General features: G+C 39.8%; 1 protein-coding gene and 1 long non-coding RNA gene across 10 annotated transcripts in view; both read right to left on the bottom strand.

The window, feature by feature from the left end:
- EXOC4 (exocyst complex component 4) overlaps positions 1 to 24,747 on the bottom strand; it is a 799,095-nt gene that overhangs the window by 537,341 nt on the left and 237,007 nt on the right. The window lies entirely within an intron of this gene.
- On the bottom strand, positions 14,126 to 23,213 carry LOC146394934 (uncharacterized). The gene is made up of 2 exons (XR_014833830.1): positions 20,481 to 23,213; positions 14,126 to 19,203 (listed from the first exon to the last, which is right to left on the bottom strand). It is a non-coding gene; the product is annotated as an uncharacterized LOC146394934 (long non-coding RNA).

A 24,747-nucleotide genomic window follows, 5' to 3' on the forward strand; every position in this document is an offset into this window, starting at 1 on the left:
AATACATAAATACTCAGTTACTCAGCTTTACCATCCTGCTGGTTTCCAATTAACTAATTAAATAAAATCTTTCACATATGTTCATTTTTAAAAATTAAAAATACAGTGTTAGGCTGCTGGGAAGAAACTTTAGCCTTTCTGACATTATTTTCAATTTGCTTTACTTATTATGGTGATGGCTACACACCCAGGTATATCCTACAAACCACTGACTTGTACATTCGAATGGGTGATTTCTTTGGTCGTGTGAATTATATCTCAATACAACTGTTATACATTTGAGTTTTAAAAAATAGAAACAGAATAGACTCCACTTGTCTGTCATAGGGTAAAGGAGCTGTCATCTCTCGTGATGGTCGGGAAAACTAATTTAGGTGAAGGGCCACATGCAGGGTATTTTTCATTGCTTTGTTTCTTGAGCTTCAAAGGCTATATGCAAAGGGGTGCACCAATAAAGCAATAAGAACATATAAATTTGGAACTTGTATCTTTAAATGTGTTAGTTTTCAAAAGAGTTTCTTTATGAGAACCATCCACTTATTTTAATGATCAGTATATTCCACATTCTTCGGTAACAGAATTCTAATCTGTTACAAAGGAAATCTATTTCATTATAATAACACCTTCTATTAAGGGAAAAGCTCAATTTTTGACCCAACGAACTGTCTTGCTCACCAAACAGCTCTGAATTACTACCAAATCTGTTCATTAGGAATAAAGACTTTAAAGTTTGAAAAAGCAAAAAAAAAAAAAAAAAAAAAAAAAGTTACAAAAAGTAACAAAAAAAAAAGAGAAAGATCAAAACAAAAATGCTCTCTAAAACCTTCTAGTGTTCATACAGTTGCTGAGACTGTCACATGGCCCACGTCAGAAATAGCGATGTGTCAAAATTCTTCCAACATTTTAAAAACACTACTCTTGAGAAACAATTCAAAGACCTATTGATGAGATGTCAATTAGCAACAAAAACCAATTTTCTCCTCAGATTGCTGAAACCACAGTAACTGACAACAAAGCTCTTCAGTGGTATATTTTCGTTATTTTGACCATGTTTCTAAATTATAAGACAAAATAAAAGAAAAAAGAAAAAGAAAAGAAAGTAGTTTTCTTATGGCTCAGTGGGCTAAGGATCCAGTGCTGTCACTGCGATGGCTTGAGCCGCTACTGTGACACAGGTTTGATCCCTGGCCCAAAAACTTCCACATGCCATGGGCATGGCCCCCCAAAAAATTTTTTTTTCTTCTAAAAAGACAAGCTGTTGTTAAATTCTTTAGAAACTGGCCATACTAGAATATCTATTTTTGCTACTATAAAAACGTGGCTATTATGACAAACACATGCCTTTGGAAAATTCAGTGACCTGTGCTATACTGATAGAGAGACCTCCATGGTCAAAGAATGTAAAGATCTTACAGCCCGCCTCAAGAGCTTCTTGCAATACACTGTACCATGCATCAGTATGGACCAGGTGCAAAAAATTATCAGTCCCTTTATCCCCCTCATCGTATAATAGTTAAAACCAACAGTAACATAAAGTCATAGACCGCAAAATGAGGAGCTGGTACATAGTAAACTATCTTGTAGAGATATGAAAGAAACGTGCTCTAAAAAATTTGTCCTTTTGGCAGTGGAATATACTGATCATTAAAGTAAGAACTAGATTTTAATACTTGGTTTAGCAAAATGAACTTCTCAGTAACAAAGAATACAGTAGTGGCGGCAACAAAAAAGTTTGGAAAGTTCTTAGTCTATTGCATCAGAGAAAATTTTCTTAAATGCAAAGGATCTAATTTACCAGAGTATAATGAACGTTAACTATTGAATCAAAAAATAATCCACACTCTCCTGTGGAGAACCCAGATTTTTCTCATTATAGTTTCTGGTTCCTAGCACCCTGAAGTCTAAGCCCTCAGAGTTTTACTTCTATCTAATCAATTAAAAAATGTTAACCTATACTTGGTTATACATGTTTGTATTTTCATTTCTCTTTTTAAGAACTCTGGTGGCTCTTGTTGTCTCCATGGACAGCCTCTAAATGTAGACTAGGCAGCCTCTCATCAATAATTCAGATACTGAAGGAGTTAACTGGTGCTGCACACAAGTACCTCTTTGTCAAATTTTCTAGACCATTCATTCCAGAAGTGGATTTATCAGAAATCGCATGAAGGAAAAAATAGCTGGTTGTTTTAAATATAGGGATGTGCCTCTGAGTTGAATATTCGAACTAAATTAATCAAACTGAATTATCTAATAGCAAGAAAATGTTATCACCTAGAGCAATGCCTGGATATAACAGAAACTGAACAAAGGCTGGGTATCACACTACATACAGAAATTAACAAGCATGATATTGGACCCTGGGTCAGCCACAAGTGTGCCAGGAAAACACCACTCAATGGAACAACCAGTTCTGTTCCCGGCCCAATTACTGTCCAGCAAATTGGGAGAGCAGATACAGCTCCCATATACCCAGCAATTTCATGAATTCAGATAATAATCAAGAATTGGAAGTAAACAAAAAAGGCTGCTCAAGGGACAAGATAGATGGTACAAATTTCATAAGCCTTACTACTCATCTTATGTCTATTTATTTTTACTTTACAGAAAGAGCAACACCATCCTTATACCCAATCTCTACGTCTAAAGGAAAGAATGCCAACAAAGATTACTGGCGGGAGGTAAGCTAAGAGCAGAAGAAAAGGTCTGACAATAAGAGAATGAATAAATAAACAGATAAATATTAAATAAACTCAAGAACCCCAAGAGCCAGGATACTGGATGTTTCAGATGGAGGACAAACAGACTTAAAACTTAGTATAATATTCTGTCTGAAGTTCATAATGATGACTCAAAGTTATCAGCAAAAACTTGTTTTAAGTATTCTTTTCAAGAAGAAAAGAAATACGTGAAGTATCTTAGAAAGTTTTTTCTTTTTTTTTTTTTAGAAAAGGGTACAAATTTTTAAAAGAAAAATAACATCAAACATAGGGCTAAAATGGAGTTCCCGTCGTGGCACAGTGGTTAACGAATCCGACTAGGAACCATGAGGTTGCGGGTTCGATCCCTGGCCTTGCTCAGTGGGTTAACGATCCTGCGTTGCCGTGAGCTGTGGTGTAGGTCGCAGACATGGCTAGGATCCTGCGTTGCTGTGGCTCTGGCATAGGCTGGCGGCTACAGCTCCGTGATTCGACCCCTAGCCTGGGAACCTCCATATGCCGCGGGAGCGGCCCAATGAAATAGCAAAAAGACAAAAAAAAAAAAAAAAAAAAAAAACATAGGGCTAAAATTTGCATATACTTTATCTTCAATTCTAATGGCCTCCCTTATTAAAATATGTACTTGCCCACTGCAATTAGAGCTAAAGATGGTTCTGACCTGCCAAGCCATACGAACAACCAAACAGTACAACTATTGCATCACCAGAAGTATCATCATATAGTTGCTACAGCTTCTGCTGTGATCTGTACCATCCTGTCCATAATGCACTGAACAAACTATCACTCGACAAGGCTAGTTAGTCATTTGCAGCCTTATACCCCCCGTTATCTCCACTCACGGTGCATTACTGGAAAAACAAAAAACAAACAAACAAACAAACAAAAAAAACAATGTAACTATGTTTAAGTATGCTTTTAAAACAATATTACTTATATGTCTCCACTGTTTAGGTTTCTCAATAAAGGATCCCATAATACTTCATTTAATCTTCACAGCAATTCCATGAGGAAGGCTATATCATTATCTTTTAGAGAGAAGGAAATCACAGATTTTAGAGATGAGCAGTTAGGGAACTTACCTAAGGTCACCAGACAATTAACGTGAGGAGCTAAGGGTCAAAGCCAGGTGCCCCCAAAGCCTTGCAGAGCAATGTTCAAAACAGCCAAATAGTGGCAACAATCCAAATGCCCATCATTGATGAGTGAACAAAATGCAGTATGTCCATGTGACAGAATGCCATTCATCAATACAAAGTAATGATACACGCAGACAAAGCTCAAAAACTATGCTAAATAGAAGAGGCCAGAGAGAATAAACCACATCATTGTAGGATTTTACTTATATGAAATGCCCCCCGAAGACATAGAAACCTATAGAGACAGAAAGCAGATTAGTGATTACAGCCGGGTAAGCATTTACTGTGAACAGACACAAGAGATCATATTGGGGTGATAAATAATGTTTTAAAACTGGACTGTGCTACTGTTTGTACAACTCAGAAAATTCATCAAAAATTACTGAGCTGTACACCTACCATGGGTGAGTTTTGTTATTTTTATTATGGCTCAAGAAAGTTGTTAAAAATAGAACGGGTGTCTCTGACCCTAAAAACAAGCTAGTTCACTGGGAGGAAAGAAGACGTGTAAAATGACAGGGATCCAAACATGTGGGATAATTTATAATGACCTTACAGGATCAACAGTGAAAATACCTCCTAGGTTTTAAGGATACACCCTTCTTTAAAAGGAGAAGAACTGCCACCTCCAATATTTACTTGCAAGATTTACTTGCAAATTGCAGAAAATCCAAATAAATTGCTTATATAAGACAAAGGTTTATTTCGCTCTGCAGTCTAAAGGAATAGAGTCCAGGGCTGGAATGCTCATCAGGGGCCATCAGGGACGGAGGCTCTTTCCTGCTCCACCAACCGTTAGTGCTTGGCTCCCAACATCAAGGTGGCCTCAGTCCAGGGTGGCTGTTCAAACTGCCACTGCCGCATCCCAACTTCAAGCAGAGAGAAAGAGGAAGGGTTGATAAACGGGTACCTCCCAGCTGAGTCGGCTCCTTTTAAATGTGTTCACAAAAGCCCTATCCAACTGCCTCTGCTTCTATTTCATTGATCACATCTACTTGCAAAGTACACCTGGAAATGTGTTTTTTAAGCTAGGAACACTACAGTCTAGACAAAAAACAGGAAGGGGATATTTTTAGGAAAAGGAGAAGCAACAGGAAGGTAAATGGATTCAGACTAAGCAACCAGCAAGTTCTGCTCAATTCCCTTTAAAATTGCTCAAGACCTAGCCACAGCAATTAGACAAACAAAAGAAATCAAAGGCATCCATATAGGAAGAGAAGAGATCAAACTGTCACTGTATGCAGATGACATGATTCTATACCTAGAAAACCCTAAGGACTCAACCCCAAAACTCCTTGAACTGATTAATAAATTCAGCAAAGTGGCAGGATATAAGATTAACATTCAGAAGTCAGTTGCATTTCTGTATACCAGCAATGAAGCATTAGAAAAGGAATACAAAAATACGATACCTTTTAAAATTGTACCTCACAAAATCAAATACCTCGGAATACACCTAACCAAAGAGGTAAAGGACCTATATGCCGAGAACTATAAAACCTTAATCAAAGAAATCAAAGAAGATGTAAAAAAATGGAAAGATATTCCATGTTCCTGGATTGGAAAAATCAATATTGTGAAAATGGCCATCCTACCCAAAGCAATCTACAGATTCAATGCAATCCCTATCAAATTACCCATGACATTTTTCACAGAACTAGAACAAACAATCCAAACATTTATATGGAACAACAAAAGACCCAGAATCGCCAAAGCAATCCTGAGAAACAAAAACCAAGCAGGAGGCATAACTCTCCCAGACTTCAAGAAATACTACAAAGCCACAGTCATCAAAACAGTGTGGTACTGGTATCAAAACAGACAGACAGACCAATGGAACAGAATAGAGAATCTGGAAATTAACCCTGACACCTATGGTCAATTAATCTTTGACAAGGGAGGCAAGAACATCAAATGGGAAAAGGAAACTCTATTCAGCAAGCATTGCTGGGAAACCTGGACAGCTGCATGCAAAGCAATGAAACTAGAACACACCCTCACACCATGCACAAAAATAAACTCCAAATGGCTGAAAGACTTAAATATACGACAGGACACCATCAAACTCCTAGAAGAAAACATAGGCAAAACACTCTCTGACATCAACTTCATGAATATTTTCTCAGGTCAGTCTCCCAAAGCAATAGAAATTAGAGCAAAAATAAACCCATGGGACCTCATCAAACTGAAAAGCTTTTGCACAGCAAAGGAAACCCAAAAGAAAACAAAAAGACAACTTACAGAATGGGAGAAAATAGTTTCAAATGATGCAACTGACAAGGGCTTAATCTCTAGAATATACAAGCAACTTATACAACTCAACAGCAAAAAAACCAATCAATCAATGGAAAAATGGGCAAAAGACCTGAATAGACATTTCTCCAAAGAAGATATACAGATGGCCAACAAACACATGAAAAAATGCTCAACATCGCTGATTATAAGAGAAATGCAAATCAAAACTACCATGAGATACCACCTCACACCAGTCAGAATGGCCATCATTCATAAATCCACAAATAACAAGTGCTGGAGGGGCTGTGGAGAAAAGGGAACCCTCCTGCACTGCTGGTGGGAATGTAAACTGGTACAGCCACTATGGAGAACAGTTTGGAGATACCTTAGAAATCTATACATAGAACTTCCATATGACCCTGCAATCCCACTCTTGGGCATCTATCCGGACAAAGCTCTACTTAAAAGAGACACGTGCACCCGCATGTTCATTGCAGCACTATTCACAATAGCCAGGACATGGAAACAATCCAAATGTCCATCGACAGAGGATTGGATTCGGAAGATGTGGTATATATACACGATGGAATACTACTCAGCCATAAAAAAGGATGACATCATGCCATTTGCAGCAACATGGATGGAACTAGAGAATCTCATACTGAGTGAAATGAGCCAGAAAGACAAAGACAAATACCATATGACATCACTTATAACTGGAATCTAATATCCAGCACAAATGAACATCTCCTCAGAAAAGAAAATCAATCATGGACTTGGAGAAGAGACTTGTGGTTGCCTGATGGGAGGGGGAGGGAGTGGGAGGGATCGGGAGCTTGGGCTTATCAGTCACAACGTAGAATAGATTTATAAGGAGATCCCGCTGAATAGCATTGAGAACTATGTCTAGATACTCATGTTGCAACAGAAGAAATGGTGGGGGAAAAACTGTAATTGCAATGTATACATGTAAGGATAACCTGACCCCCTTGCTGTACAGTGGGAAAATAAAATTAAAAAAAAAAAAAAAAAAATAAAATTGCTCAAGACCGAAAATAATCAACACAAAGTCCAGAATAAAAGCTCAACACTAACACACAATTAAACACCTAGCACAAAGATAGGATCTTTTCGCAGTATTTGGTCTTCTTAAGAATGTGGTAGATTTCCTTTGTGGGACGGCAGAGCAAGGATCCAGTGTTGTCACTGCAGCGGCTCAGCTCCCTGTGGAGGTATGGGTTCGATCCCTGGCCTGGGAACTTCCACAAGCTGCACGTGCAGCCAAAAAAGAAAAAAAACAAAACCGAAATTACTTAATTAACAAATTAATTAATTAAAATGTGGTGTTCCTATTACAAGTATCTAAACTGACTAATCATTTTTAACACAGAATTAGGGTCTGCAATCTCTGTCGGAACACAGAGTCTGAAAGCTGGTCCTCCATCCTTTCCCTAAACATTCTCCCATCTCCAGCTCTGCAATTCATGCGTAAAACCCAAGTGTAGGAGGCTTGCACAAACACCCAATTATAGAGTCTGGTAATTGTTAATTTGTTACTATAGCTACAGGTTTTATGTCATTTGATGGGAATGTCTCTTTTCCAATTGCTCTATGCCCAGGGGGAAAGGTGTAAGGTGGATGATCTCTTAATGCACATGTATAATTCTATTAGGTTTGATAGTCTCCAGGGAAAATATGACAATTCTTAAGTGCCCGGGTATTAAAGAGGCAAGGAAAGCAGCTGGTCAGAGACCACGGGGCTATCCTGACCAGCACCACTTTTCCTAGTTTTATTACCAGGCTTAGAGTAGAGGGTGTCAAAGTGAGTCCTGTGAACCATCAGCATCACATAAGAACATGCTGGAAGTGCAGATCCTCAGACGCTACTCCTTACTGATTCAGAAACTGGGGAAAGGGAGCCCAGTGGTCTCTGTCTTAACAAATCCTCCAGGTTTTCTGATGCGCCCTCGAGTTGGAAGACACAGTCTTAGGCTATACCCCCTACTGCAACTCTTTCTCTGAAAAGACGTCATTTTTAAGGACAAATAAGAAATGTCCTTATAGGAGTTCCCATTGTGGCTCAGCAGAAATGAATCTGACTAGCATCCATGCAGACACAGGTTCAATCCCTGGCCTCACTCAGTGGGTTAAGGATCAGGTGTTGCTGTGAGCTGTGGTGCAGGTCACCGATATGGCTCGGATCTCACGTTGCTGTGGCTGTGGTGTAGGCCAGCGGCTACAGCTCTGATTCCACCCCTAGCCTGGGAACCGCCATATGTCTCAAGTGCGGCCCTAAAAAGACAAAAAAAAAAAAAATCTATGTAGCACTGAGAACTGTATCTGGTCACTTACGATGGAGCATGATAATGTGAGAAAAAAGAATCCAAACATGTATGTGTAACTAGGTCACCATGCTGTACAGTAGAAAACTAACAGAACACTGTAAACCAGCTATAATGGAAAAAATAAAAATCATTATGTAAAAAAAAATTTTTTTAAATCTCATACAAGCTTTCACTGCCAACATTTTTGAAATAGCAAATTTGGAAAATGTGTACATGGGATCACGTAATACATATTATAAACACAAGGAACAGGAACCAGAAGGATGCACACTGAATTAATTTCTTTTTTTTTTTTTCTTTTTAGGGCCACACCCATGGCATATGGAAGTTCCCAGGCTAGGGATCGAATCGGAGCTGCAGCTGCCAGCCTATGCCACAGCCACAGCCACCACAATGTGGGATCTGAGCCGCATCTGCGACCTATACCACAGCTCACGGCAACGCCAGATCCTTAACCCATTGAGCGAGGCTAGGGATCGAACCCACATGCTCATGGATACTAGTTGGATTCGTTTCTGCTGAGCCACGTTGGGAAATCCTGCACACTAAATTTCTTACAGTGGAGAGTCTGGGCAGAGGAACTGGAGTAAGAGGTTAAAATGTTTTAGTAAATGTTTTTTAAAAGTACACTCATCAAAATGAGAACAACAATTTCACTTATAAAATTAAAACACACAATTTTACAGAGCAACACTTCAAAGAAAAAAAATTGAATCAAAACATATAAAAAAACAAGGACCTTAAGCTTCCCTTGTTGGAGCTGTCAAGGGATGGCTGGGAATCCTGACTAGTCAATTTCCTAAACCTTTTCAAGCTTCTAGGTGTTCTAGAACAAACGCGGTTTTAAAACCACTAAACTGTATTAACTCAGAAAATGGTTCCTAGTCCCACAGGAGAATATAATGTTTGGGGTTTAATACCACTAAATCCATCCAAATTTCATTGACACACATGAGTATAATCAGATTACTAGATCACTACCATGGCGTTACCTTCAATTTAAGTCAATTATACATAAATATCAGACATGTATCTTCCGCATATTCAGATATGCAAATATTTCTTCAGCATATCTCCTATTTCAAAGAAACTCCAGTTGAACAAGACTACTTGCAAGTTTGTAGACATTCCTTAAACACACAAAGGAGGGACTGTTCATTCATCCTGTACTAAATACTGATGGGCAATGACTATACAGTAAGCAGGAGACTTCAGCAGTGGTTAGTGGCAATAGTGTGGAACACAACCATAAACACGTGGCAATCAGCACCCCGAGAGGAATATGGGCAGTCATCCAAGCGATCAATCATTTATAACATTTTTTACGCTATTGAAGGGAATCCAGCTACAGAACATCAAGCTTTTGTTATTATACTATTAAGCTTCTGTTATTATGCTACCAAAGCAGTTAGAGAGAAATCTGAAAACATTAATACGATTTGTATCAGTACGAAGTTCTTAGAGGAATCAGACTGAGTCTGGAGTCTTCTCAGGCACTTGGGAGGTTTTGCAATTGCCTGGGCCTCAATGACGAGGCCATGAATGAAGAGGCCTAAGAAAGAATAAAGAGGCCTCAATAAAAGAGACAGGGAGAAATTCTTGGTGCTATATTTTAGAAAAAACTTTCATGACTCCGATTCACTTCATGCATCAGAACAAAACATTAAAGATGTGATACCATTATTTGTCCAAAGACTGACCATTATCACAATGGTCGCAGAAGCCATACGATTCTAACTCAGAAACGTGCATTCAGGAGCGGACTGCTAAAATCATTACAATAAACCCATAACTGGGCTTCCAGAGAGAGGTACAGTTATCAAAACTGACAAAAGGGCACTAGAAGCCAAAGCAAACATTTAATTATGGTTACTGGGGATTCTAAGACCTCAACTAGATGAGTTTTTTAAAAAATTGATGGGGGAAGATTTTTTTATACTCATAACCTTAGTTATCCACTTTCCTCGCTCGCCCTAATTTATTTAAGACACTGTTCATGGCTCCTGAACTATTCTTCTTCAACCAAGACTGAGTTCTGAGGTTTTCAATGCACTTGTCCCTACTTTTTAAAAAGCTTGACAACTCCAGAGTTTCTACCACATCTATCACATAGATGCTCTGTGAGTGTGCTTTTTTCAATTCCTGATCTAAATCTCTCTTAATCCATTGCTTTGAACCCTGAGGTTTCAACCTTTCATTTCAATGACCAATACTGGCTCTCATGCTCATAAAAATCTAATGTTTACAAATTAGATTGATCAGGATCTCAAGAAAATGAACATCTTTTTCCTACTATCTCTAACTGTTCCTACTATCTATTTCTGTTAGAACAGGATTATCCTTATCAGATCAAGTATTTCAGTGGGAATTGGGATTAAAGACGTGAGTTTTAGACACTCAGTAACAATGTAATTGTCCTAGTATAAATTTCAATAATAAGTAATTATAGATTTAATAGTTAAATATCTACATATACATATATAATCATATAAACACACGAGTCAATCACTATTAAAGATTGATTATATCTTAAAGTAAAAGCTTTCCTTTCCCAACATGGCCAGCCAAGATTGTTTTTTTTTTTGGTCTTTTTGCTATTTCTTTGGGCAACTCCCACGGCATATGGATGTTCCCAGGTTAGGGGTCGAATCGGAGCTGTAGCCACCGGCCTACACCAGAGCCACAGCAACGCGGGATCTGAGCCGAATCTGCGACCTACACCACAGCTCACGGCAACGCCAAATCGTTAACCCACTGAGCAAAGCCAGGGATTGAACCCACAACCTCATGGATTCCTAGTCGGATTCGCTAAACACTGAGCCACGACGGGAACTCCCCAGCCAAGATTTTTAAATAGCCTTCTTCCACGTCCATCATCCACCACTGTGCAAACTGAGCACACAGCAAATCAAACAAAGCAGAAATGCTGCCAGTAGAACAGCTGACACCCTCACCCCACCCCAGGGAATTCCAGAATGTAATATGGTTATTACCAATTGTAAGCCTCTTAAAGCAAATCAAGCTTCTCAATTAATTTATTGATTGAGCTATATCAAACTATATATTTTTTAAAAAACCTAACAACAGAGAAGGAAAAACTTGGAATACTCTTGTTTTTTTTTTTCACTCCACTAAACAATAATCCTTGCTTTCTACAAAGTGATTTATATTAAATTACCATGCCTTTTCTGATTCATTTTCCCAATTTTTATCAACTCAATTATTTCTGCCCACCTTTGATAGTCAAACATTTGAATGCAGGTGTATTTGTACTTAATTCACACTTCTTGTGAATTTTAGGATATCATTTTAGGTGTTTTTACTGAAGTTAGTTTATTGTTTTCTTCTATAGAAATAAGGCTCACGAAGTTGGGAACTATATTATATATTACTTGTAAATGTGTGTATTTACACATACACACGTAATAATAGCATTCTGCAAACCTAGTGAAAACTAGGCAACTTCTTTCCCTCCTCCCTGCAAACGTGCATACAATGACGGGGTCACAGATTCCCTGTAAGCCATCCATGAGTCCTTTACCCTAACACATGCACACATAGGTTACCAGTCCCTAATTCACCTGCTTAAAGGCTCCCTATGTTAGGAACTTGGAAATGTAGAAACATTTTCCAATGGGGGAAAAAAAATGTATAGAGCTAACTAACACTGTAAGTTCTTCAACAAGTATTCATTTGACATCCAAAAAGCATACAATTGTCAACATCCAAAAATGTGAAAATCGGCACCGAGGCTGACGATGACAAATCTAGTAAGATCAACTCTTCAGCCTTTGATTGGCAGTTTTTCCTCCTCCTTTTCCCAAGATTAAACTGCAGCCAATATTCACCCAGCCACTGATGGATACTTTCACCAACAAAGGAAGGAGGGTTAAAGCAAGACTGACACATCAAGTTGAGAATCCACAGTGGGACTGCAAGAATGACAGACTAGGTCAATGAATCATGTTCCCAAATCAGAGATGCTTTCGAGCAAGAAACGCAAAGAGCAATCACTGACTATATAGATGTCGCACGGCCTCTTCCATTCATGGTTAGCATAGTCCAGAAAATTGCTTATGAAGGTATTTTTCAAAATAACCCCAGGAATCTCACAAAAGCTCCTGCCCTTTATGGAAATAGAAAAAAACCAAGTCTGGGAGAAGAGGAAATAAACCAGATCCACACAGACCTGTTACATCTTCAACCCCCAACCTCCATGCCAAGCCTAGGAAGGTATCCTTAACCTGTGGTCATCTTAGCACTGGATGCCAACAATTTCCCTGACGTCAGTAAGTAGGGAGCCCATAAACAGTACAGATCAACAGCTTCCGGAGTCACAGAGCACCATCGTAAGTGCAAGACAACAGGGCAGTGACGGGAAGGACTGACTGGTGATTTAACAATATTGACGCGGTCCCTTGACTTAGGAATCTTAGAACCTAACAGAGGAAGAGGAGAAAAGTAAGAGAGCTACACCGGCACAGTGAGCAAACACAAAACACGCCTTGCGCCTCTATTTCTCAGCTGAAATTAGATATCTAAAATAAGAGAAAAGAAGGCGAAAAGTATTTTGCAGAACAAACCAATTTTCCTTATGCCGTACCTCCTTGGGGAACCCCAGTTATGCGTATGACAGCATCCGCTTTGTTTTACAGGAGGTCTGGGGTTGCCGTACTTCTTACCACAGACACCTAAGCTTGACCAAGGGCATGTACCATGAAACGGTAATCTGGGTTTTGAGATAGCTCACTACCGCAACTGTTCTCAAGTGATTGAAAATAATTACAAACACCAATGAAAATAAATCAACTCCCAAAATAGCAAACCACCATTTAGAAAAGAAACTTCCTTTCTTTCAATTTGCTTTCAAATTTCTAAGAAATGTGGGCCTCTCTCCAAAGCATACGAACACTCTAAATACTTGTTCAGCCACTGAATATCTAAAAGAAATCTACCAGCGAAAGACTGAATAATAAATAATAATGTAGGAACAAAATATATTGCTGTGTTTCTAAACCATATTCCAAGCAAACATTTACAACAGATACTCTGCATGGCAAATAGGCCACTATAGAATCGGGAATTTCAGGTTCTTGCATTTTCAGATTTTTCCTTCTTCCACTTCCCTGAATTTTCTATTGCCTTAATAGCAATCTCAGAATTAAAATCAAAAGGCAATTTTTTTTTTTTTACATATAATTTCACACTCTCCCACCCCCGCTTTGCTGTCAAGTGTCTGACCCTGGTTTGATAATCTCATTTCCTGAGAATCAAAAAGCTGGAAATTTAAGCTTCCTAGAGTGTTAATTGCGGCCCTGCTCCATTGCTAATCAAAAAATTGGATGTTTTGCATGAAAATGCTTCTCTAATTAATTCTCAGTCATAAATCGCCCTGGTTTTAATAACCCCTCCTTGATTGGATAGCCTTTGAAGAGACAGTGCAGCTAATCCGCAAAACTAGAAAAAACACACGCAGAGGAAATAATAAGTGGGCTTACAAAGTATGAACTAGATGATGGCATTAACACTGTCAAACCAAAAAAGTGAGTTTCGTGCCTTTCCGGCCTCCGCCTGCACCCCCAGAAAATAAACCAGGAATCTAGGAATCACCGACAGAGGCGACTGCCAAAGAGGTCAGACATCGAAAGTCAAATCTTTCCACCTTCCTTCCATAAAACAGCTCTTCTGATCATTTTTGTAAAAGAGGTTTCCCTTGACATTTTTTTTCCCCTAGAAACTGAAGATCCAGCAACGTCCACTTGTCACACTGTCTATTTTAATAAGACAGGGTTTTTGCTTCCCCCTTTCCCTCTGCCTCTGACTGACAATATATTATCATACATATCTCTAAGAGGTGCTGAACTGAATTTTCATTATCCCAAATGTCAGGATTCGTTTTTGTCATCAGAGAACACAGCTGGTCTACACCGGCAGCCCTTTGATTAATTCAAATGGAACAAGTCACCTAGACATAACTTCATTTTCCCTAGACCAGGTCTTGCATTCTGCAAGTTTTAATTTACAGCTTGTCAGTTTAAGATACCATTTGCTGCCATGGTGGCACTCAAAGAAAAACAGAAAATCTTCATCAGCAGCCTTTTGCATGAGCCCTGTGATTACTAATAAGGCAACGATTGGGATGGCTTAGCTTCAGAACAAGACTTGTTTAGAAGTCACTCACTGCTGTTGAATAATATTATACAAACTTTTAGAAGATGCTGGAAGTATACTGTAGATACCCAATAAGCAGGACTTATAGTAAGCACTGCTTTTAACATAGGAACAAGTATATACGAAGCTCTCCAGTTGTAAAATAGTCTATATCTATATACGTACAACCTTCATGGAGGTAAATATTTTAATAGTTACTTCAAAGGAAATAAGTGATCCATAGGTCTGGACCACTTATTACAAGAGAAAAAAAGACTTGAGGTGGATTCTAATCTGAATTCAGAATGCTCAAATCCACAGTCGTATTAACCTTCTACATCAAGAAAACATTATGTTAAAGACGTTCAGGCCACCACAATAAACCATCATTACACACTCATTTGCAAGTCTGAAATTACAAAGATTGACAAAACCAAGGTTGGCAGACACTGCTGGTGGAAATATAAAATGATTTCATCATTTCAAAAAAACTGGCATTTTCTTAAGAAGTTAAATACACACCTACCATGTGATCCAGCAAGCCCACTGTTGAGCACTCCCAAGGGAACTGAAAATACGCGTCCCACACAAAGACTTGTACATGAACGTTTGCAGCAGCATTACTCAAACAACCAAAAACTGGAAACAATCTCAACATACATCAGTAGCTGGAAGGATAAACAATGTGACATGTCGCTATCCGTCACAGTATATCCATACAATAGAGGACTACTCAGCAATAACAAGGCGCAAACTACTGAAATGTACAATATGGGTGAATGTCAAAATCATTATGTGGATGAAACAAGACGACACAAAATTGTATGCGGTATGATTCCATTTATATAAAATATAGAAACTGTGAGCTTATCTTGTGGCATAAACCATTTCAATAGCTGTCTGGGGCTGAGAATGAAGGGAGAAACAGGCTCAAAACGGCACAACGAAACGAAACTTCCGGGTGATGAAAATGCCTGTATCTTGATGGGTATCCATATTCATCAAAACTCATCAAGTGGTTCGCTTTTAATGTATGTGGATTATTGCATGCAAATTATCTCAGTAAAGCAGAGTGGCTCAAGCCATTTCAAATCTCAGTTATTCTGAAACTTTATAAACCTTATCTAATGAAATTAGTATTTTTTTTAATTGTTTAACTCTATCATCTATTGGTTTTGTGACTGTGAGCAGGTTCTTAATGTGTGTAAGCTATGGTTTCTTAGCCATTAAAGTGAGAAAAGAAGACCTACTTGAGACAAGGATTGTGAGAATCAAGTGATAGTTATGTACATACTCAAAAATGCAATCTCAATAACTTCACTCTCTTCTCTCAAACAATATTAGTTTCCCTTAGCTTCCTTCTTAGTATAGTCTATGATATATTACTATATCTCCTCAAGTATTATTAGCATACAGGAAAAAGTTCCAAAGGTGGAGAGAAAAGAGCTAAGCTTCAGGAGTTCCTGTTGTGGCTCAGTGGGTTAAGGACCTGACATAGTGTTCATGAGGATGTGGGTTCGATCCCTGGCTTCACTCAGTGGGTTAAGGATCTGGCATTGCCACAAGCTGTGCCGTAGGTTGCAGATGCGGCTTGGATCTGGCACTGCCATGGCAATGGTGTAGGCTGGCGGCTACAGCTCCGATTCAACCCCTAGCCTGGAAACTTGCATATGCTGCAGCTGTTGCTGTAAAAAGAAAATAAAAAAACTGTCTTAAAAACAAAATAAAACAAAAAAAGCCCCTAAGCTTCTGTCTAGTTCACATTTGGTTAATGTGCAACATTGAATTTCTTTTCATTTGTAAAAAAGCATGAATAATGAGCTTACTGTATGTCTGACACTGGACTAAAAGCTTTAAGGAAACCACAACTGACAAGGCTTCTGCCTCTGTGGAACTTAAAATGAGTAAGTATATGTTTCAAACAAACAACAAGTAATTAATTGAATAACTATAAACATGTCATGTGCTACAAATAAGGACAATAACCTTGCCTGGGAGAATTGAAACAAACAAAACAAAAACTTCCCAAAGGAAGTTAAGAAGATACAAGATACTCCATGCAAAAACATTTAGAGTACTGATTGACACATGGTAAGTACTTACTGTGTATTACACTAAAATCTTTTCATACAGCAAAGGACCACCTTAAAGATGAGAACAAGTTATGAAGGAGAAGATAGGGGTGAGCCACTTGCAAGGAAGGAAGGGCCAAGGCTGAATGAGCATGACAAGCTGAGAAGTCCAGCAGGGCTGTGGTGAGAAAGGGGGCCAGGAAGAGGCTGGGTGTTAGTGGAGGCCAATCACACAGACCCTATTAGGCATATTAAGGACATGGGGGTTAGTACAAGGGACATAAGAAGTTACCAAATACTTTGAAAGCATTCTGGTTCCAGTATAACCAATGGTTTGGAAGGGTTCAAGGTAGAGGCAGCACCAACCAAGAGGTGACAGCAGTGAGAATCTGGGCAAGGCAAGAGACCGTTTTAAAAAAAAGCAATGGGAGTTCCTATTGTGGCTCAGCGGAAACGAATCCAACTAGTATCCATGAGGATGTGGGTTTGATCCCTGGCCTTGCTCAGTGCGTTAAGGATCTGGCACTGCCGTGAACTGTGGTGTAGGTCACAGACGTGACTCAGATCCCACGGAGCTGTGGCTGTGGTCTCACTAAGCTGAAATCAAGGTGTGAGTCAAGGGTTGTAACCTTTTCTGAGGCTTGAGGTCCTCTTTCAAGCTGATTCAGATTGTTGGTAGAATCCAGTTCTTTGTGGTTGGAGGACTGATGTCCTTGTTTTCCTGCTGACTGTTGGACAGAGATTACTCTCTGCTTCTAGAAACCGAGGCCCTTGCCCTATGGCCCCCTCTTCTCACAAGAATTAGTTCCTCAAGGCTAGCATCCTTATTGCTTCTTGTCTCTTAAGGACTCACTTGGTTAGGTGTCAGGCCCAACAAGGGTAACCTCCCTTTTGATTAACTCAAAGGTAAATCATTAGAAACTTTAATCCTATCTACAAAATCCCATTACAGGTGACACAGGATGTAACCTAATCATGGTAGTGATATTCCATGATGTTCCCAGATCTGGCAGACACAAGAGGAGAAATTATAAAGATCATGGGTAATTGGGGGTCCATTCAGAGTTCTGCCTGTCACCAGTGAGAATATCAATACGATCCATGCAATAAAGATATACTTCAAAATAGAAAACCACTGACCAAAAAAAAAAAAAAAAAAAATGGCAGAAAGAGAAGAGAGGAGGTATCTTTACACTCCACCACAAAAGCGATGACGGATTAATAGGGGATTTATAACAAGAAAAGCCACCCAAGAACCCTGGGTAAGGCCACATTTACACAATCAGGACTTCCTAGGAATGACAAAGGGTCACTTTGCTAGGAAAAGCTATAAATCAGCACATTGGAAAATAGCCTTTAAACTGAAAACTCATATCCAGAAGTAGGGAGACCTCAGAAAAAAAAATTTTTTTAAGTAAAGTAGACTGCACAACCACCAGATTGCAGAAAACTTAGTAGGGTGACAAAATCATATGTTAGTGAGAATGTAGAATAATAAAATTCTCAAACAATTTCTCATTCACTTTTGTAACTGTAAAGTGCCTGTTAAATATCTTCTAAAGCTGAGCACAGGCTAAGCTCATGACCCAGCAATTCCAGTCCTAGGTTTATCCTTGAGAGAAATGCGTGCCTATGTACAAAATTCTTCAGAGCAGACATGCATATCATAGCCCCAAAGTGGAAATGATGAATGTATACTAACATGGGGAGTGGATAATTAGCCCTACAATCATACAATGGAATAGGCAACAATAAAAACAAACTATGCCCTAAATAACATGAATGACTCTCCAGACATTATGGTGAACAAAAGCAGGCAGATACGTAAGACCCTGTGTGATTACAGAGAGTTAAAGAATACGCAAAACTAAGTGACAGCATTAGAATTGGAATCCTGGTTACCTTGGGGGTGGGACCGACTGGGAAAGGGCATGAGAAAACCTCCTGGGTACTGGTTACATGATTCTGCATGCAAAATTCTGGACGTGTGTTCAAGATAAGCACACTTCACACACTTCACTGTAGCCATAGTCTATCTCAATAAAAAGTACAATAAGGAAGAAAAGGTAGAAAAAAGGGAGACAGTTCACAGGGAACCAAAGCTCAAATGTTAGAGACATAATTTCTATTTATACCACTAATATAAATACTTTTAAAGACATCTGAGGCAGTGACAGATTTCCAAGTGCAAAATAAAATAATTGTGGCTAAAAACTAAGCAAACATCATCTAAAAAGAAGCGTAGTATTCCCCTTGGGGCATTATCTTTGCCTAAAAATATCCTAGCAGCGAAGGCAAAAAAAGAACCGTACTGACCAATCTAGGGATGACAAAGGATTTCAATTTCTTAGGAAATAAGACCAAATTATCTATTTTGAGGAACCACTATCTATTAAGTAAATCAGAGTAAACAGTTTTGAAATGATCGCAGTCTGTCACTCAAATGAGATGCTAAAGAATTTTTGTGGCAGAAGATCATCTCTTGAAAAAAACTTTTTTTTTTTTTTGCTTTTTAGGGCTGTACCCACAGCGTATGGAGGTTCCCAGACTAGGGGTCAAATCAGAGTTGTAGCCGCCGGCCTACCCCACAGTCACAGCCACGCAGGATCCGAGCTGCATCTGTGACCTACACCACAGCTCACGGCAATGCCAGATCCTTCACCCACGGAGCAAGGCCAGGGATCAAACCCGCAACCTCATGGACACTAGTCAGATTCATTTCCACTGCACCACAGGGGAACTCTGAAAAAAACTTTTTAAATGATTCATCAATTATTTAAGAGAAGTTGGAATGACTGATTCCAACGGGTTCCAGTAAGAGCCATAGGTAGATGGTGGCAGGATAGATAATCACTGGTGAGTGAATGGTCCATCCTGTCCACAGCCTCGCTTTTATCAGGCCTTTTTCTACATTCACCACGCGTGGGGAGTAATGACCACACACAGTTCCCTGCTCGCCTTCCAGGTCCAGTCACAAATCCCCCTTTCAGATTAGCTGTAATTTTTTTTTTTTTTTTTTTGGTAACTTTGTTTCAGTCATACATCTTTTATTGGTTTTAAGAATTTATGTTGTTTTCAAAAGATCATTTCCATTTATTTCCCTTTAAGGCACTCATCAGAGCTCTCCGCTAGCTCTGGGAGTTTTCCACGCTAAGAGTTGTTAGCAAATCATGAGATAGAGTGTAACTTCGTTTTTTATTTTTCATGTTCACAAGTTACAAAGAAAGGATTTCAAACTGGAAGAAAGAGGAAAGCAAAACAAGGCTGTACATAAAATGTTGCCAAAGACTCGGATGTGAAGCAGTTAATTCATAACTAGAAGGAATGTCCATGCTGTTTTTTGCCATTCCTTTTTTTGCCATATAGTCATCATTCTAAATTTTATGCGTAGCAAAGTTCGGAGTTAGTGCCATTGAAGAACTGAAATAATTTTGAAGAGAAATGGCTGCTTTCACTATTGCCACGAATATTTATCTCTGGGAGGGGGGATAAATATTCGTCAGAGCAAATCACTGAGGAGTCCCTAAGTGTTACCCTCTTATGGTTAGAGATATATGTGAATTCCACCCAGACGACCACAGTGGGTGCCACTTAACATTCTAAGACTGGGGAGTTCCCATCGTGGTGCAGCAGAAACAAATCCGACTAGGAACCATGAGGTTATGAGTTTGATCCCTGGCCTCGCTCAGTGGGTTATGGATCTAGCATTGCTGTGGCTGTGGTGTAGGCCAGCAGCTACTGTTCTGACTCAACCCCTAGCCTGGGAACCTCCATGTGCCAGAGGTGTGGCCCTAAAAAAAGACCCCCCCAAAAAAATTATAAGACTGGGATAATAGGAAACATGTTTTCTCAACCCTCTAACTAAAAGGACGTCTGTCCAAAAAAAAAAAAAAAAAAAAAAAGGCAGAAAAAAGGAAAAAGAGCTTCTATAGACCACTCTAGGATATTCCACTTGAACTTATCTGTCCATTAGCATGCTTATTCATTCTTTAATTTACAAAGAATTTATCGAGTGTCTCCTACATGTGAAGAAGGATGCTAGGTGTTGGGGGTGATGGCTGGGGGGCAGTCATAGATAAGTTAACAATAATTTACATTTACTCAGTACTAAATATGTGCTGGGCACAGTTCTAAACACTTGTACACATATTAACTCATTTAACCCTCACTATGGTCCCATGAGACAAGTGTGTTATATCATAGTTTATAGAAAAAGACACTGACACACAAAGGAGTTAACGTTCCCCAAATCATCCAGATAAGAAACCTAGTTGCAGACACCACACCGACTGGTTCTCAGATCAGTGACCAAGCAGCTGAGGCTCAAGCATCTAGACCTTTGGACAGAATGGGTCACAGAAATCATTTAACTTCTCTTTACAATTGAGAAAATCAGTTAAGTGACTCATACAAAAATCATAAAGTTATTAAGAATGATGATTTTAATGATAATAAACATATAGGATATATCTAGAAATAAAAATTAAAGAATTCGCATTCTTCAGAGACTTAAGAGGGCACCAAAATGAACAGATCAGTCAAATCCTGTAAAAGAGAAAGCAGCATTTGCAATTTAAAAATAGGAAGAAGATGAAGGAGGGTAAAAACCTTTAAGTCCAACGCTCTGCGCTTTGGAAAGATAACAGGTAAGCAGACACTGCTGAAAGCCTTCGTCATGAGGCAGTAGATTATAGATCAATTCAGTGGGTTAGATTAGCTAAGGTTAGATTACCTGGACCTAAACAAAAAGGAGAAACATGAAAATAGACATTTAAAAAAGCTATCTTTGCCCCTAGCTAACACTCCATAAAAACAGCTTCTCTTCTTGTATTTCCTAACTTGCAACAAACAACACCGTGATCCACCCAAGTCACCAGATTGGAAAGCTGGGAACCAAGCCTATCTCTTGCTCAAACTCCCCACAGAACGCGGCATCGTGTCCAACTGACTCTACCTCAAAATTAGCTTTTGGATCTGTTCCCACCTGGCCATCCTCACTGCTATTACCCTTCAAAAAGCTGGCATCGTCTTCTACAAGCTCTCACCTGAACCAACACAATTTGCCTCCTTGTCTCCAATCTCACCGCACCGGTTCTCCCCCACAAGCCGCCAGACACTTTTACTAAAATGCAGAATTGAGGCAATGCCCTTGCAGCACAGGGGATTAAGGATCCAGCATTGTCACTGCAGCAGCTTCTCCGATCCCTGGCCCTGGAACTTCCACACGGCTCAGGAGCAGCCAAAAATAAAATAAAAATAAAATCAGGAGTTCCCATCGTGGCTCAGTGTTAAAGAACCCAACTAGTATCCATGAGGATGCAGGTTCGATCCCTGGCCTCACTCAGTGGGTTAAGGATCCTGTGTTGCCGTGAGCTGTGGTGTAGGTCACAGACGTGGCTCAGATCCCGCGTTGCTGTGGCTGTGCTATAGGTGGGTAGCTGCAGCTCCGATTTGACCCATCGCCTGGGAACCTCCATATGCAGTGGGTGCAGCCCTAAAAACAACAACAACAACAACAAAAGACAAAAATAAAATAAAATAAAATACAGATTTGACTATGTTAAGTCTCCTGCTTTAAAGCTTTAGAGCACCCCTTCTCAGTCACAGAACAGAAACTGTACCTTCTTGCTATCAGACCAGGTCCTAGAGATCTGCCCATCATGCCTCCTTGTCTAGGTCCAGTCTTCTCCGGGTGCTTCAAACACAATGAAATCCCTACAGCCCCACGATGCTCTCCCATAGCTGTGTGCTGTTTCACCTCTTCTACCTACCTGCAGTGAGAATCCTTCCTCTGATCAGTGCAGTTAACTTATCTTTTCCAATTTCAACACAGACTCTTCCTTTCTAACGCCTTCTGTGACACTCCTAGGAATACTGCCTTCTCCTCCACGCTCCCCGAGGTACTGACAACATTTCTTAAAACTGGCTGTTTGCATATCTTGCCTTCCAGGGCACAAAGAACCCTCCCAGATGTACATGTTCCAGGAGGAGGGCCTAGAATACCGCTGGCCTAGATATGTCACCTGCACGCTGTCGCCTCCAATACACTGCTAGACCCCGAAGAAAGAGGCAGAGTGTGTGTCACGAGCTTGTTACACAGATGAGTAATCGGGGGCTCAGAAGGGTAAAGTCACTTGAGAGTAAAAGCAAGATGAGTAACAAGTACTCTTTCCATGAAACCACGCTGCCCGCCCAACTGTTCAAAGCACAAACAGCCGCACCAAGATCCCACACATGAACCTCACTAACCAACTGAACAGGGACATGCAGATTAGTTAACTGGTGCAGAATCAGGCGTTAACGTGCAAACAAACAGGGACTTATTTGAGCTAAGTGGGCATGAATATGCAAATCAACTGGCTGCAGTTCCGTGGATGTCATCACAATTCTAGGAAATGAACATCCTATCTTATGACTACTGTAAGATTTGTGTAAGATTCATACATACTAGCCTGCATTACTGTAATATGGGCTCTTTGAGTTTAATATTGTAGGGTGAAGCCAAAAGTTACTTGATGTATATTTTCCTTTTTTTCTAAATTAATGTTGTTTTTTTTTCCATTATAGCTGGTTTACAGTGTTCTGCCAATTTTCTGCTGAACAGCAAGGTGACCCAGTCACCCATACACATTTCTTTTTCTCACATTTTCCTGCTCCATCATAAGTGACTAGATACAGTTCCCAGTGCTATACAGCAGGATCTCACTGCTTAACCATTCTTGATGTATATTTTCACCCCGCACCGCAATTACGAGCTGGAAATCCAACGTGAGCACACAGAACTCTGCCATCTCCAAGCTGCCTAAGGTGAACAAGGTACTTTGGGATGAGGTTAGGCTGGTCCTTCATGATCCAGGCGCTGCCGATTTCTCCAGCCAAAGCTGCCATGCTGAGTCTGATACAGTACACAACAATGGTTGTTTAGAAGTTATTCTTCCTATAGGACTTGCAGTGATAAAGTGGCAGGACTATACCACTCGAACAACACTCAGAAAAACCGGTAAGTGATCACATTTAGCTCTTGTTCTAGTACACTCATGACGTTGACATTCCTGTCATCACCGACACACCACTTGTGTTACAATGAACCAGAGCCAAAGCCATTCACAACAGCTGTGAGGTTCTCTCCATCATCTCTGGTTCCCAGAAGTAACAAATTATAACCAGGAGAGGTCTGTCTACATCAACTGCTCTCCTTAATTCACAAAGAAGAAAAAAAAAGTTGTATCTAATTCATGTTAGGAAACAAGAAAGGCCTATACTCTCACGTCCATGCATTTATCCTCCAAGCCCACTGCCTGAAATGCCCACCCCTCTTTATCCACAAAGCTTTTCTTCAACCTTTTTAAGCAGCTTGACCATTAAATACTTATACAAGCCTTCCTGCCTTTCCCAGAACCTGTGTGCACATCTCAGCTACATATATACGTGCAAATCCAACATGGAGCACATCACAGTCCTGTGATCACTTATTTATATGTCAAATTAATGAGAATATATGTAGGGCTGCAAGTAATAGAGAATCCAAATACTAGTGACTTAAACAAAAGTTTATTCCTCTCTCACAGACAAGTCTGGGTGGCTCCAGTCATCAGAGTGTGACTCTGCACAGTACTCAACACCCAAGCTCCTTGTAAACCATTGCTGTCCCATCCCTAAGGTGACTCCCCACAACACTTCACTCATAGTATGTGTGTGTGTGTGTGTGTGTGTGTGTGAACATCTTCACACAGCACACAGGCTTTGAGAGCCCGGCCCTTCCCTTTAAATAGAAGACCTGAAGTTACGTCCATCACTTTCACTCACATCCTATTGGTTAGAATTCTGTCCATGGCTGGTTGCAAGGAAAGCCTAGAAATGTTTGTATTTTGGGTGGCCAAGTATCCAGCTAAAAATGCTCGAAGACAAGTGCCCATCTCTGTGACACATTCACGGTTTCTCTCTGCTCTTTTGCCTTTCGCAGGCAAAACTCCAAACCTGATCCTGTTCGTTACTGTATCCTAAGAGCTTAGGGAAGTGTCCAGTTCGAACAAATACAACTAAGTCTATACTGATTCCATAAATACCTAGGAGGTCCTAGAAAACACAGGAA

The sequence above is a fragment of the Sus scrofa genome, chromosome 18 (assembly GCF_054392235.1).
Source record: "Sus scrofa isolate SSC_HxYL_T2T_F1_AM1 chromosome 18, Sscrofa_HxYL_maternal_Yorkshire_Landrace_v2.0, whole genome shotgun sequence".
NCBI classification, from domain to species: Eukaryota; Metazoa; Chordata; class Mammalia; order Artiodactyla; family Suidae; genus Sus; species Sus scrofa.